We start from the raw sequence: 6,327 nt of genomic DNA on the forward strand, positions 1-6,327 counted from the left end.
AATTTAAAAAAAGTTGAAAATTACAAGATAAAAACAACATGGCATCTTTAAAAGAATCTCATTGCCGTCAAGAGAGGATAATGTAAGAGATACTTGTTTTGTCTTGAAGAAAATAAACGATCGAACCTTGAAAAATTGATAGATTACTGTAAATTATCGGAAACGCAATTTTTACATGACTTTTTGCATTATTAATTTTTATAAAACAAAAAAGTAAACAAATTGTCGTCTATCAACTCTTTTCTCTTCTGTTATCTTATCACACAAAACGTGGTAGAAAAAATGATGCCAAGTCTATATAGACTACGAAGACAAAGCATTTTGCGTAGTTTGAAAACCACATGTTGATATAAAAACATTTGTCTATTTCTAATTAATTGAACAAATAAATTGATATCTTTAATTAGATTGCTAATTAAGAGAGAAAAAGTCTTCAACTCTGAAGAATTTTACTATTTTTATCAGATCAATTTAAGATAAGAAATCTATTTCAAATCATAAAATGCAAGGGTTTATGAGATTTACCTACTTTATGCAAGATATACACTGGAACATTTCTCACGCGTTGAGTGCATACAAGGAATTGCGTCATCGGTACGCGGACTTGGTTGAAGTCAAGACAATGAACGGAGAGAATTATTACCGATGAATACGAGTAAATTCGATTCCATTTACGTGCATTTTCTCAACATAATAAAAGAAAGATAGAAAGAAAGGAAATAAAATTCAAGATTTCATAAGTAGACTTTGCTCTGCAGCTGAAGTGGCAGTATGTTAAATTACACTTAGAACTATAAAATAAATGTGCACATTTGTTAAGCTTGAGCAATATGAGTCAACTGCATGTAAAAAAAAAAATTTACGCACGTGTGACACGGCCGACCACACACGTCCTGGTAAATCTTTTTCAAGACAAAAGAACCAGTAGTCAGGAAAGTAATCCGCTATTTACTTCATATTCTGTCAAGAAAATTTATCACTCATGAACAATCACCATATCGAATTTTCTGACATTATCTTGCAATTCATGAGCTCTTGAGGATTTTAAAGAGCTATAAGATTGAGATTTCATGGAAGAACTTTTATGTTGAAAGTATTAGTTAGTTTCAAGATCTTAAAACTTAAAATAAATTTTTCCGGTGATATTCATCTGTAAAAAAAATTAGAATAAATTAATATTTTAATATTGCCCAAAGGCAAATCATTTATTATTGTATTAGTTTAGATAAAAGTCTATTAAAATTAATCTTAAATAGTATTATTGCTATTAAAATAATATTATTAGAAATAAAAATGTTAAAGATTACCCTTGAAAAAGAAAAAATATTACCCGCAGGTGTAGAAATTCTTATCGAATAGTTTGGGTTACTTTATCAATTTTATTTCCGTCGCTGATGTAAAGAACTGACAAAGATGATAATGTTCATTCGTCGACTATAGATTATCAACAATAAATTAGGTACGATGAAATATAATAAACTTCTGCTATTTGATTAATTTCTTTTTCTTTCTAAAGAACTGCAAAAAATACTGAAAAATAGAAAATGATAAAACTATCAACCTGAGAAAAAATAAAGAAATTTCTGAGACTTTTTTCCATGATATTAGAATACAAATTCAATGTAATGCTATTAAATTCGACGAAGTTTCAAGTTATTTTTGTACTTAACTCCTTTGCTACTTTAGGATTAATGCAATGAACATTAAAGTATTGTATTCTGAACACGCGATAGTCAGTACATACGATCCGGTGAGTTGACAAAGGATTACTTGAAAAATTAATTCATCAACGGGTGGTTTTCACTTTTCCCCATTAATCTGCCCCGCCTCCCCTGCACTTAGCCACGGGGCCATTGTACTGGGTCCAAGCTTGTGGTAAAGGCGGTCTTAGGTGGGTTGGTACAGCCCGGCCTCGTAGCAAAATTGCAGAAGCCTGTCCGTCCCGACCGTCTCAAGGATGGGTGCGTCGGTCTCAAGGTTCCCTAACAGGCGCTGCCTGGGTTCCCTTAGCCCCGAGCATTCCCTTATCATGTGGAGAGGCGTCTCTTCCTCCTCACCACACCACCGGCACGCGGATTCCTCTCCGCGTCCCAGCATCTTCATATGGCGTCGAGTTAGCCAGTGCCCTGTGACGGTGCCCACGGCCACTCTTAGCCTTCTTTTATCCAGTTCGATCAGGTCCCTACTCACTTGAGTTGTGGGTTTCCTGATGAACGCTCTGGTGTGCCTCATCCCCGAGGTCTCCGCCCAGTAGCTGGTGAATCTTTTGTGCAGCCACTTGTCCCCCAGCGCCTTTACAAGTTCCCCGGGAGCGTTTATCTCCACTGGGCCCCTGTCACCTCCGCCGCTGGCGCCAATACGGGCCAGCCTGTCAGCTTCGGTGTTGCCGCGTATACCGCAGTGACTTGGTACCTTAGCAGCTTCAGTTTGTTGCGGCATGCCGCTTGTTTTAGTACCCTTCTGCAGTGGTCCACGAGTTTTGAACAGGTAGCCACTTGCGAAAGAGCCGTTAAGGCAGCATAGCTGTCACTGCAGATATAGATATGCTGCCCAGTGCAATCTCTTTTGGTTATATGCATAGCGCATAACAGGATTGCGTACACCTCTGCCTGGAACACGGAAGCGTCCTGGCCCAGGGTGTAGGATTCCTCCACCCGTGGTCCCCCGCACCAGATTCCGGCTCCGGCCTCTCCCCCCTTACACTTCGCCCCATCCACGTACCAGACAGGCCCCTTGGGAGTAAGCGATTCCTCGCCTTCCTCCAGCCAGGTCCGTCTGTCCATGAAGATGACTTCGTATCCGGGTGAGAATTCTAGCTTCCTGGGGCAGCGATCGACCTTTTTGCCACTGAGTCCCGTAGGGTCCTCCGGGCCCAGAATCGCCGCATGCCCAGCTCGAAAGCTCGTCCACTGTCTATGGCTCCTCAAGCGGATGGCCGCCCTCTTCGCTAGCACCTCCACCATCAGTTCCGGCGGAGGGATGCTCAGTAGGCAGCCCATAGCTAGGGTTGGGGTCGTCCTAAGGGCTCCCGTTATACCTAGCAGTGCCGCTCTATAGACTTTATTTAGTTGCTTCCTGCAGGCGTTCCTCCTGACGGAGGTCCACCATACTATGGAGGCGTAGGTTAGTTGGGGAATGACAACAGCTGTGTACAGCCATTTTATTGTTTTCGGCTTCAGTCCCCATGTAGCGCTGAACATTCTTCTGCAGGTCCAGAAGGTAGCCGTGGCCTTCTTGACCTGTTTGTCCACATGTGCCCTCCAATGGAGCTTCCTATCTAAGGTTACTCCAAGGTAGCACACTGTTTCCGAACATTTCAGCTGTTTGCCAAAGATGGAGGGAGGCCTGAACTCAGTCCTCCTTCCTCTTGTGAACAGAACCAGTTCAGTTTTGCTCGGGTTAACCCTGAGCCCTCGAACCTGGCACCATCTCTCAACGACGTTGAGGGGCCGTCTGCATTCTGAGCGACAGACTACCCAAATTGTCGCCTGTGACCGTGATGGCCACGTCATCAGCGTAACCTTGTACGCTGAAGCCCGCCTTTTTCAGGTTCGTAAGAAGTTCGTCCACCACCAGGGTCCACAGCAGGGGAGATAGGACACCTCCCTGCGGGCAGCCCCTGGCCACTGCAGCTCGAACCTCTGTACCTCCTAAATAGGCGATGGCCGTTCTACTGGCGAGCAAGTTCATGATCCATCGTGCAAGCGTAACGTCTGCTCCGAAGTTCTGAACTGCCTCACCCATAGTTTTGAAGGGTGTGTTATCAAACGCCCCTTCGATGTCTAAAAAGACCCCAATTGCCGACCTGCCTGTCTCCAGGGCTCTCTCCAGGCCTCCTACGAGGTCATGGAGGGCAGTCTCTACAGACTTGCCACTTTGGTAGGCGTGTTGTGCTGAGCACAAGGGCCTGGTGCACAATGCGCTCTCTTTAAGGTAACAGTCCACAAGCCGCTCCAGCGTTTTTAGGACGAAGGAGGTTAGACTTATGGGCCTGTAGGCCTTTGCTTGGTCATAGCGGTCCTTCCCCATTTTGGGTATGAATACCACCCTGACCGTCCGCCAAGCCTTAGGTATGTAACCCATGGCAAGGCAAGATCGGTAAATATGTACCAGTCTGCGCCATAGTCGCTCCCCGCCCATTTGCAGCAGAACCGGATAGATTCCGTCCGTGCCTGGACTCTTGTAGCGATCAAAGGTACCGACTGCCCATTTTACCCGATCATAGGTCACCACCCGCCTGGCGGTTTCCCAGTCGGCCCTTACGAGCCCGCCTGGTCTATCAGCCTCGCTTGTGGTTTCTTGCACCGGGGTCGATCCCGGAAAATGCGTTTTAATGAGGAGCTCCAGTATGCCTTGATGGTCGTCGACCATCTCTCCCTCCGGAGATTCTAGGCCTCGGAGCGCCACGTTCCTGCCGGGGGTGATCAGCTTGCGGATTCTGGCTACCTCAGGTAGGGCCTCCAGTCTCTCGCAAAAGCTTCTCCAGGCTTGCCTCCTTACTGACTTGATCATAGACCTGAATCTTCTCCGTGAGGTTTTGAATTCAGTCCACATCTGATCCGTCTTGAGCTTTTTGCCCTGTTGAAGAGTCTCCTGGTTTCCCTACGAGCCTTTTCAAGCTCCCTGTTCCACCATGAGACCCTCCTGCACTCCTGCATCACCCTGGCTGGGCATGAGCAACTATAGGCCCCTGCAATAGCGTCTTGTAGGTCCAGCACTGCCTCATCGAGGCCGGCCGGAGACCCTACACGCCCTTCCGTTCCGGGTTCCCCCATGAGTCTTTCTAGTTCCTGCTTGAACAGGCCCCAGTCAGCGCTTCTTGGGTCCCTACGGAGTTGCGGTACCACGTTGCCCACTTCCCCTGTCAGAGTGAGATTAATGCGCCGGTGGTCCGACAGAGTTTCCTCCTCGTCCACCTCCCACTTCCCTGACGAAATCATAGATTTTCGCCGTGGCGACAGTTATGTCGATGACCTCCTGCCTGACCGAGGTAACAAACGTAGGTTTGTGCCCTCTGTTCAGGACTTCTAGGCCGTGCCGAGTGAGGTATTCCAGCAGGCTAGCCCCTCTCTCGTTAGTGTCGCTGCTGCCCCAAAAGGTGTGATGAGCGTTAGCATCACATCCTAATATGAGCTCGCAGTTCGTCCTTCGGCAGTTACTCCACGAGTCGTTTGACCTCCTCAGTGGGTGGTGGTTCATCAGAGTCATAAGGAAGGTATGCCGAGCCGATAACGACTTTGATCGGCTCCCCTCCCAGCTCTATTTTCACCTGTACTGCCGCCAGATCCCTTGTGCAGTATTGGCTGAGCCCCACAGGGTTTAGTTCTCGTCTCACGAAAACGCATGCCCTAGGGTCCCTATCACCTTTACCGCTTATGAAGGATCCGCCTTTGGCGTCTCCCTTCAAGACCTCTCCCTCCCTACAATAAGGTTCTTGGATCAGGGAAACATCTGTGTGCTTCACCGCTAGGTCTCGACAATGTAGTGCCGCGGCCGTTGTAGCAGTGATGCAAGTTAATCTGCGAATCTTTAACAGCCCCGATATCACAGGGATTCCGGCGCCGTTTGATTTCGCGTGTTGGGACATAGGATTGGGATGCGGGAGCGTAGGAGGAAGGTTAATCCTGCGTAGAAGGGCCAGCCATGTCGCCGTCCCTTCTTGCGCCCTCTCCCGTAGGAGGGTTACCCGTAGGTTCTGCTCCAGGCTTTACCATGTCGGTCAGCCTGATCTGAGACAGGACCCTCCCCACCCTTGCCAACTCCTGGTTCTTCGTGGGTCTCCCCCGTGCCCCAGGAGTTGGCGTAGCCCGTCCACTGGTCCGAGGTTTGCCTTCTTCACAGTTCGCTTTCTCAAGCCCCTGTGATGGCTCCCTCGGAGGTGGAGGGTTGGTGGGCCCTCCTGGTGCTCCCTTCTCCTTCGAGGTAGAGGCTGCGTGCGTTTCCGCCCGCCTCCTCTTTCCTCTCGGAGGGGGTACCACCTTGGAGGTCCCTGCCACCGGTAATTTCCTCTTTCCGGGTTCGGCCTGCCTCCCCTCCACAGCCTTTGGCGCCTCGAAAATCGAGCTCTGCCTAGGCCGCAGTAAGGACTCATTCCTAACCCTTTCAAGAGTTTTAATGACTCGTCGTCCACGCCAATGACTAAGCTAGTCAGTGTTGGCGTTGCCTTCGTGCTCCAAACCCGCCAGAGGTTGGTATGCAGTCCGGCATTTTGGCCTTCGAGTCTTTTCAAGATCACCGCTGGATCCACCGGTGGCCCGGGAAACGTCGCGGTGACCCTGGAGAGTCTTGGAACTTTCTCCCTCTCGAGAACCTCGAGGTTTACTCCTT

The sequence above is a fragment of the Chelonus insularis genome, unplaced genomic scaffold (assembly GCF_013357705.1).
Source record: "Chelonus insularis isolate UGA/USDA-ARS -01 unplaced genomic scaffold, ASM1335770v1 contig_309_pilon, whole genome shotgun sequence".
In the NCBI taxonomy this organism is placed as follows: Eukaryota; Metazoa; Arthropoda; class Insecta; order Hymenoptera; family Braconidae; genus Chelonus; species Chelonus insularis.